This window comes from Anas platyrhynchos, chromosome 3 (assembly GCF_047663525.1).
Source record: "Anas platyrhynchos isolate ZD024472 breed Pekin duck chromosome 3, IASCAAS_PekinDuck_T2T, whole genome shotgun sequence".
Taxonomy (NCBI): Eukaryota; Metazoa; Chordata; class Aves; order Anseriformes; family Anatidae; genus Anas; species Anas platyrhynchos.
In genome coordinates, this window is record NC_092589.1 from 46,691,815 (window position 1) to 46,702,206 (window position 10,392).

General features: G+C 44.7%; 1 long non-coding RNA gene across 1 annotated transcript in view; it reads right to left on the reverse strand.

The window, feature by feature from the left end:
* The window catches only part of LOC113843192 (uncharacterized), a 77,631-nt gene extending 70,156 nt beyond the window's left edge, over positions 1-7,475 (reverse strand). Inside the window, exon 1 of the long non-coding RNA XR_003496374.3 lies at positions 6,848-7,475. This is a non-coding gene — a long non-coding RNA (uncharacterized lncRNA). The remainder of the gene's footprint in view (positions 1-6,847) is intronic.
* Between the last annotated feature and the right edge of the window lie 2,917 nt (positions 7,476-10,392).

Below are 10,392 nucleotides of genomic sequence, written 5' to 3' on the forward strand. Positions count from 1 at the left end.
CGTGAGCAGCCGGAGGGAGAGGAGACTCTGGGAGAGCCAAGTAAGCTCCTAGGGAGTGGTCGAGCTGAACTAACAAAATTCTTTCCCATGCACATGCCTAATACTTAAAATAATAAAAACACCTTTTGGGGACTACTGAGGCATGGGAAAGCCAAACAAAATCTGCTTTTGATTTGCTTTAGTCAGCGGCACAGGAATATCAGAGAGCCTGGTACACGAACTGGAGATTTAAATACTACAAAATTCCTGAGACTGTGATAAAGACAGACTTTTATTTGCCAAGAGGGGATGTGCTTGTGCAACGTTCACAGCAGTGGTGGACTTAGGCTCACTGACAGAGTGGAGTGGTGTTTATCCCAGAACTAGTGGCATTGCTGCCTTTACTCAACCCTTTTGCCGTCTGCAGAGCCCCTTAGCAAAATCATTCCCATGAAGGAAACATCAGAAGCAGGAGGGGACAGAAGGTCATGGAGGACAGGCTCACCTTGCATCCTACTTGGCCTTTTTCTCTGGGAAGTGCTGTAAAGACAGCAAGATACACTTTGGGTCTGCCTTCACCCGTGGGAACAGATTCAGACACGATGTGGAACACGATGCAGAGACATCTGAAACTCAGCTCAAATTCATCGCGGTGCAAACATTGCTGGACTGCTTCCAGACATGTTGTAGGACATCTGCGTAGTGCTGCACACAGCTGAGCTCAGTCTCTCGCAGCTCAGGAACCCTTCCTTCACGGGGCAGGCAGTCTGAACGGACACGAGCAACCACTCTGGATGAAAGACAGGACTAAGAGAGGTATTGGGAGGCGAGGAGCAGCAGCAGCATTTGGTCACGACCAACACGGCTTAAAAGCACCAAACTGGAGGTGAAAGGGGCTTACTACAGACGTGTCTCGGGTTATCCAGGGCCCCAAGGAGAATCCAGGCCCTAGTTTGGTGATGTTGTAAATCCAGCTTTAGGGCTGTTGTTAGATCAAAACCACTGCATCCTCATGCCACAGGAGTTAAAAAGAGTAAGTTGAAAGTAGCAGTAAGTACTATACTATCCAGCCCGTTCATTAACTGCAACAGTTTTCACAGGCATATGGCACAGTAATTTCTCTCCTCAGATGCTGTGTGAAAGCAAGATATAATGAATCTCCAGAACAAGACTGCAGGGGGGGAAATAGCTGAACTGACAATGCATAATGTCATGTTTACAAAGTAAACAAGCTGGGGAGACAAAAGCAAACCTTCTCTCAAGTCTTTAGTTAAAAGAATGCTTTTTATAGCATGCAGCTTTTATAGCATGCAGCTAGCTGTACCACCAGCGTGGCACAGATGGGATAGGGAGGTTTGAAAGCGATGCTCCCTTAAAGTGTTTGCCATGTGCTGCTGTAGCAGTAGCTTTCTTTTGAAATCCTGTTTTAGCAACAAGCAGCATCCACTAGATTACTAGCAGGCAAAGCCTGTCGCCTACTTCATTTCCAGTAGTCACATGTGGGGGCACTGAGTTGCAGCACTGCCAGTGGCAGCCTGGACCTGCAGCCTCAATGACCAACAACTGCAAACCAGCTACACAAACCCTCCCTATTATCTCCAAAAGACGCCAAGCCTATTAACTTCTCCTAAAGAGGCTGTCTGAGATGAAAAAATACAGGGCTCTGTAGTACTTCAGTGCTCTGCTCCTTGCCAAAAGCACCTGCTAAAGGATGCAAGCTACCTTGTGCAACTTCACCTTGTCTTACATGGGTGATGCTTTTCTGGGTGTAGAAGAAGAAACTCAAGCAACTGGTGCATGTGGACACCTTGTGTAATTAAAGGAGCATGACAGTATTAAAATTGAAACCCGCAATTGAAAAAATAAAATAAAATAAAATTGAAACCCGCTAATGAAACCAACAAACAGGATCTCCACACCACTGATCCTTCTGCTACATAAACACACTACGGAGCTACAAAGCTGTGCTTTGCATTACTTCCTTGGTAAAGTTCTTGTTTAGCTTCTTCTTAACCAAAGATGAACCAGTTTTGCCTCTGCTGAGGCCAGCTCTGCCCGTACAAGAGGACAGAGTGGCAACGCCATGCACACATATACAGATGCGCTCGTACTTACTAAACCTTACACTAAGAAATTGTCCTCAATGACAATTTTTCTGCAAATAAGCAAGGCTGCTTCAGTACAAACAGGGGCTCTGGGGGCAACAGGGTGATGTTGTAGCACTGTTCTTCAGAGCAGTAACCTGCCAGTCCAGAAGAAGAGAGAAAGAAGGACTGGGACAGACAGACAGACAGTTGTTTCATGACATTAGGCCAGGATGTGCTCCCCTTGTCCCAGGTGTTAGCCTTCCACAGGAGGGCCTGGCCATGGTTGCCCGGATGCACTGTATGAAATTATGCTTAAGATATTCAACACTAAACCCATTCATCTCCTGAGACGTGGAAAATGCAGTCTTGGATCGGAACCTGTTTTTGGTTTGCTTTATTGGCAAAATACCCTGGAGCACGAACCTTTCAGCCCTCACACAAAGGTCCAGAGCGTTTTGCTTGCCGAGGGGTGGGCGAAGGCGGCGGGGGCGAGGTGGGGGGGATTATGCCTCGCCGTTGTTCTGCTGAAAGTGGGTTTGTTTCTGTCTCATAAAGTATGCAAGAATTTTCCCATGCTCTGCTCCTGGCCAGCCCCGAACAGCATGCTTTGCACATTAGCAGCTGATGCTGGAATGTGGCGTTCCCAGGGCAACTATTAACCCCCCATGGAGCCCAGCCAACCCCTTGCTATTGTGCGGGGCTTGACTGAAGGCTGCTTTGTTGGGTGATGTAATGCCGTGTATGCAAACTAAGCCAGGGGCACAAATGGCACTTGGAAACTGTTCCCTGACTTCAAAGGATGGGCTGCGTGACTCCCAGTACGGCCGCCTCGCTCCGGCCTGCACCTTCCCGGCCGTATTGCGAGTGCTGTGCCACCTGCCATCACGCCGCTGTGATGGCCCTGGCACTGCGGTGCTGCCATCAGGATGTCCACACACCTTGCTCTACTGCATGGGTATGCCTTTGGGAGGGTCAGTACATGTACGGGTGGGTATACAACCCCACCTGGGACTAGGGGATGTAGTCAGTGTTCAGGAGGCTTTTTTCTGAATATTTTTCTTTCTTCAATACATGAATATGGGACTGAGGAGACCATTGCACAGCAAGGAGAGTTATCCTCTCAGTCCCACATCCCATCTATGGACACAGCAGACTTCTGACCCACCATTTTCAGTCATTCAACTAATGCTACAGTACTGTAGCCTCAAGAGATACGGCTTCGTGTTGATTAGAGACTGTCTCCCAAGAGCCGTGACATGATGTAGACCTAACACTGTGTAAATGTAAAAAATACATTTTTCTGGTCTCTGAAGCTTTGCTGGGTTCTGCAGGCAATGAATACTGAGAGGAGAATTGGAGGTTTGCCACCGGCTTCAAAAAGAGACAGCAATGTTACTGTTACATTTAAAAAACATTTATTAGGTGGCTGTCTAAATTGAGTTACACAAAATGTAGAACTAGAGCATATCAGGGATTGCAAGGGCTAGCCAATTCCTTAACAACATCTTGGGTTTAGTGACAATCTCAGCATAAGACCACTCATAATAATATCCCATTTTGATTGAGAAACAATGGGAATGTGCCTGGTCTTCAAGGCTAGTTTCTGTTCTGAACAAGAAATTGTTGGAAGCATTTTGAAGCATAATAAATAAATAAATAAATAAATAAATAAATAAATAAAGGAAAATATGCAGTGTTTAAAACAATCTTTACAATGCATGTTGGTTGCGCTATAGAAAACCAATATGCAACTCCAATTAGGACTGAGAAAACTCCTGCCTGAGAGCCAAAAGCACCCCAATTCCATATCCATCTGCAGACTGCAGAGCACTTTAATACTGACATCCTGCCCTAGTACATTTTGGCCCCATTTCTTGTAGATATGTAGGGTGATGGAAGACCCATATAGACATCAGTGAGTTAAGTGTCTAACATTCTGATGCATGTTTCTTTCCATCCACAGTTTGCAGTACCAGGACTTTGTCAAATGGTCTCAGAAATTTCCTGTAGCACTCCTGTGAGGCAAGAAAGTCAAGAATAGCTGTGATGTTTCTAACTAGTGTAAAATCAATACATAAAAGGGCAAATATTTTTGTCATACATTAATGTCAGTGACAGAATCGGGACAATAGTCCAATGCATGCAGATGAGAAGAACTCGTTTTGATTTCAAGAGGGCAAGGGCCAAGGCCCCTCCCTCAGCCTCCTATCTCACCTGCCATGAGGAAGGTGATTTCATAATCACACAATTCTTCTGATGGGAATGAAAACTGAATTACAGTGCTCTCTGTAATAAGGAATCAAGTGAAACAACAAATGCATGCTTGAAAGCCAAAAAACTCAGATACTCCTAAAACAACCTTATGATGTGGAAATAATAAGAAGTGAATATAAAGCATATAACCTTAAGTCTGCACGTGTCCTTATCAGAATGGCAGCAGGAGGACCTCTGCATCACTTATCTGGCTCCCTAAAAATGAAGCTGACGAGAAACTTCCTGACCTGCTCTAGTGAGACCCAATCCTGCTTCCCTTGAGGTTATACAAAGCTCCCATTACTTCCAGTGGGAACAGCTTAGCAGTCCTAGTGGCGTGAATGGATGCATTATAATGTCAGTAATAACAAATGTCATGCACATTCCATGATTAGCTAGAAAAATGATGCTAGGGTTAAATAGGCATGTCTCATTCAGATGCATGTCACCGAGCCGGACCCATCACCTAGGTACTGGATGCCATCTCTCCCTTTTTCTCCTTCTCCTATTGCTAAACATGCTAATCCTACGCAGCAACCAAACATCATTATTGCAGGCTTGTCCAAAAATTATGCAGAGACAATTAGCCTCATTGAAGAAGGTATCAAAGACCTCACAGTATCATTCATCTGTCCCTCGGTGCGCACGCACACACACAGGCATCCAAGGGATTTTAAACATAGCTAAAGACAGTGTTTTCATTAGTTCAGTGTGAATGGCAGTGACTTCATGCATTAAAAACTCTGCACCTCCCCCTGTGGTGTAACGCCTGTGCCCCGAGATGAATGGCTTCACTGCAGCTTTTTGTCCTGAAAGGCTAGGAGGGAGATGCTCACCAGCCCCAAGGGAGACTGCAGTTGAACATGCCCTATTATGATCCTGCTGGCAGCACCAATTGATTGCAAAAAGCAGGTGATCGCATCCCCACCAAAATAAACACGGGGATAAGGGGAACTGAGAGGAATGCTGCTGGTTTAGCTTCTCTGAGGGTATAAGTAGTCAGCAACAGTAAGGGTTTGTACTTCCAGACTGTTTTATCAACATGAACAGCCACAGTGCTCCTGAGAAGTACAAATGTCATCCTTTGCCTTCCTCCTTTATGTTATAGATGTAAAAATGAGATGTGTTTGACCACAACATTCCCAAATATAACTCTCAGATGGCATGTGGGAAGACAAAAACTAAAAGGGTCACAAGTGGATGCAGGAAGGATCTAGGTGTTTGCAGGAAACCGTGTAAGTAGTCTCTTGTGGCTATTAGGTTTCTACAGGGGGGTCCATATGGAATGGTATTATTAAAAGAGAGTTTCTTGTTTAAAAACTGCTTTTCATCTATGTTGTTATCAGTTTTCATGACCACAATGAATATATCCTCTTGCCTACATTGGTTATTTTCTTGTTCACTAGCATTCAGTGCATACTTATTATGAATACATGCTGCGATATCTGAACCACCACAGAGCCTTCCTGTAGTGAACCAGCCTACTGAATGAGACACTAAATCGCTTCACACTTTACCTTACAGAGAACCTGTCAACAGAGATGTGAAAAAAAACAACAAAACAAGTTTGGAAAACGATGACAATGGTAACTTCAGCTGGGAGACTTGGCAGAGCAGCCACAGGTCAACCAAGCTGTGGAAGCGAAGCACTGGGATCAGCCGATGGCTCTGTGCGATCCTATTGAAGAGCCTCTGGGCCCAAAAGCATGCTCACTTTTTACAGCTCTAGGGGCTATTACCACTCCCTGAAAGCACTTCTCTGGGACCACCAAGGCTGCAACAATTTCAGTGCTGCTCCCTTCAGACCGTGGTCTTTCAGAGGATGTGTCAACAGCATGACCCAAAAGCAATGGCCATGTAGAGAAGAGCAGCCATTCTAAAACCTCAGCTCTTAGGTTCACTTGAAAATATGAACTGAAACTTCCCCTAATTCCTTCATTAGAAACATTTATGCACTCTGAAGTAATTTACAGAGTACTGCTGTCCCCATAGCAGCCCTATGGAAAATCATCGTTATACCATTTTCACATTGGGCTGCTTTTTAAGAGTGAATTAATCCAGACCGGAGCACCCAGTGGCTGTGCACAGCCTTTAGGAATCTGCAGCTGTTAATAATTAAACTATGAACCATTTCCTAAAGGTGGTGCTGCAGCCAAAACACAATCCATAGGTAGGCAGCAGAAACCAAGGCAGAGCCACTGCTCTTCTAATAAAGAATGATTACTGCCTCCAAGCATAATGCTTTTGACAGGCTGGTCTAAACTCTTGTCGGGGTCACAAGGTTAATCTCGTAGCAGCCACAGGCCCCCTCACTGCTGAGCGTGAACAATATGGTTAACATTTTTGGAACGGAGTTAAATTTCTTTGTCATTCCTAGCCCACACCTGACAGAAGCAGCCCTCTTCTCTGCTTTCATAACCTGCCATCTGGAAGATACCAAATCCTTATCTGGCCCGTTGATCTTTTCTTCAATCGCTGAGAATGTTTCCCACTGCCGACCAAAAGACCAGAAAACAGAGTTTACCCACCTGAAATAAACTCTGAGCTTTCCTGGGGCTAATTCCTTCAGATCCTAATGTGACTGCAAAACACAGGAATGTGTGACACAGCAGAGAGCTCTCAATGCCAGCAGCATTCCTCAGGCTCATCACCACAGCCATCACAGCTCTGTTCCTGGGCTACTGAGTAAATGCAGATAAATCTTGACAGTGTTTTTTTTTTTTGCTCGCTATCTCACCGTATTTGGCTTCATTCATCAGTTTATCCTTGCGTAAGACTAAGGGTAGGTTAATACAGGATGGATGATGCCATTTAGTTTTTGTTCCAGCAAAGAAGAGATTGCACTCTGCTAGAGCACCTACAGTGACCATGCAATGTTTACCTTTGGTAAATTAGTATCAACACAGCTACTGACAATTTCACTAAGGGATCTGCCCGTCCTCATGAAGACTTGTGTCCCACTACTCTGCACATACCAATATTCAGACTCCAAGTCCTATCTACAGCCCCAAGTCTTATCCAAACATACACAAGGCTTACCATTCCTTCCTGGACTCAGGCAAGCTTCTTCCTGTCCCTCAGATTCTAGTCAGGAACTTGAAGGTGCCATGCTCAGGGTTTCATGTTCAAACCCCTCTCTCAACTTACCTCTGATTAACCAAGAAACTACAAATTTTCATTGCGAGCAGTGCAGATCAAATACTCAAGGCCCAGATCCACAAACACTGAGGTCTTATTTACATGTATTCAAATCACTGATGTCAGATGCCTACACAGGAATACATGCCTGGGCTATTGAGAGTTATTTGTGCTGCCAAATTGTAGGTGAGACAACCTGTATGGTCAGTCACAGAAGGGAGACAGGCCTTCCAAGGCCAGCTAGAGGTAGCATTTTTAGTTTCCTTCTCTAACTGGTTGATGTGCCCCATCCAGGGGAAAGGGAATGTAAGCTGAGGAAAAGCAGGTGTAGATAAAGACACAAAACTCTTCCAGAATAGAGGAGACAGGGCACAAAGAGTCTGAGGACCCCACCCTCACCCCCCAAGCAGCATCTCTGTTGGCTCCATTAGGAGCATGACAGACTAATCTCCTAATTGCAGTTACCCTGGCTACCCCCTTCCTCTCTTCTGCTTCACCAGATGCAGCAAACATGCAACTGCCCAGAGATTTCAGCCTTCTATTTCAGTGGGTTAGGTGCCATTTCATATTTTATCAAGCCTAACTAACAGCGGGTTTCTGCTGAAAGGTTGTTTGCCACTGCAACATCTCCAGCTGCAGGGTCCTTGCCATCCCTCCCCAGATCCTGACAGGCAATTACCTTCAAGGAGGCTGCTCTGATTCATCTGGCCAATAGTAAGAGAAACAGCTCGCTTTTTCCACGGGATTAGTCTTCTGGGGTTGGCCAAATGGATCGATTCACCCTGCAGCTGTACAGTCACTGGACTGCTCTCCAAAGCAGCAGAAGCATATGGCAGGGAGAGGAAAGGAGCAGAGCTGCTTTTGGCTGGACCAGCTTAGCTGTAAGCTGAAACCAAGCTGTAAATTAGGTGCCTAAACACAGATTGGGGGAATTTGCCCCCTTGCCACCCAGGATCAGTGCTTAGCCCACCTGGTCAGCAGCAAGCTATGCTGTTTGCCTCCTCAGCAGGTCATGATAACCCTGCTTCCAGGTCATGTGTGGGCAACATGAGAGAGAAATCTTTGCCATGGGCATCACCAGTACATCGGCAGCAGTGATGTTGCCTGTTGCCTCTGGGACATAGGACATGGTTGGATGCAGGCACATAGATATTTTTGCATGGGAGGATCAAGTCTAAATTATTTTGGAAGGACTATTTTCTGTTTCACAGAGGTGAGCTTGTGGGGAAAGACCTAAACACCTAGATAGCAAAAGCACTGCAGGAATCTGAAAGTACTTTTCACCTATTAGGGCAGGGACTGGCTTTCTGCACTGGACACATGACTGCGGGGATGACAAAGATACCTCTATTTACTTGGAAGTACTTACCCTACTTATTTTTACCCCTGTAGAGCTGCAATGCAGTAAATCAAAAACCTTATGTATGCAGATTCACACAACTGGCATATGTCAGATAGTTGGAAATTAATACTTATTTCTAATTTTCTTGTAATTCTTGCAATTTAAAAAACGACGAAAAGAAAGTATTTGTCATCTCAAAGCAAGACGATCAAATGAAGAAGAAAAAAAATGCGGTGGGCATTATAACGTGCATAGGCACCTTACTATGGCGTTTCTCAATGGCCTGAGAAAGAAGAGCCCATGCCTGGCTAAAAGTGCTTTGGTGGCTGCTGAAACAAGCTCTTCCATCAGCTTGCTTACCTGCTTATGTCTACCCTGACCAAATGCTACATCCAGGGCAGTGCCCAGAGCCCACTGGGAATGAGACTCCCCACTCAAGGAGCTCTTTTCCACACTAGCAGGGCTTCCTCCTGCTTTATCCTGCTTTATTCCTCAGCTTTATCCCTGGAGATGGCAAGAGACAACACTAAAAATTGCTTTCATTGCTATGAGATGAGTATTTTCTTTGTCATTTTAATGGAAGGAATAGAACCAGCTATTTTAAAAAGTAGGACTCATTTCTTCATGGGATCATTTCCAAGAGGCCGTGGACATTTTCCTGTGGGGAGAACAATGAAAAAAAAAATAATAAAGAAAAACCAACACCCACCTCAAAACTCAACCCTCGATTTTGAACCAGACGATTGAAAGCAATCAATACCAGTAACAGTTTTTATGAGACATAACTGATACAGACATAAAATTAGAGAACACCTTACCCTTTCAAGTTTCTAAGTACATTTTGGAAGCAATTGTAAGTGAACCAGGCTGACTTGAGTTTCTCATCTTTACTTGATGCATGATGACAAAAGGAGATAACCTTGGTATAGATAGCATGATTTATTCAAAACTGAAGACAGTGAGACATGTTTGCAGTCATTGCAGATTAGGAACCCCTGTGTGCAAGTTTTTTATTACTTTAAGCTTTTCTCCACTTCCCACCCTTCATCTCCAGCTTTTACCTTGTCTTTGCGTGACTTGAAGTACCGTCCCTTCTAAAGGACAGAAACTAATCCCACCAAGGATTATGTTTCACAGCCACATTCTTTGTTTACAAGGGGTTGTCAGTGCTCGAGACCTTTTTATAAGATACCTCAGTTGTTTTAATAACTTGATGAAATGTTTATAATGTGATGAAATTGCTTTCAATTCAGAAATACTTTAACAAGGAGAGTTGCAGCAGACATGTTAACACCTCCAGGCAGCCCCTAAAACCATTGCAGTTTGGTGAAATGTGAGTATATTTCTTGATAAAAGCTTTCAGTCAGCTCTGATTTTTTTTTCAGGAATAAGTCATTTTTTCTTCGTTGAGCATGACAGGTTGAAACATTCATTTCCAAGTAAATGGTTCTGTCTGGGCACTAAGGGACACATCACTCCCTCCAGCATCAAGGCAAAAACACAAGTATGCAGGGCTGCTATTACAGGCCACCGAGCCTCTGACCAGCAAGGTGTTAGCAGTGAAGGACAGAGGCAGAGCCCAGGAGAGGGGGA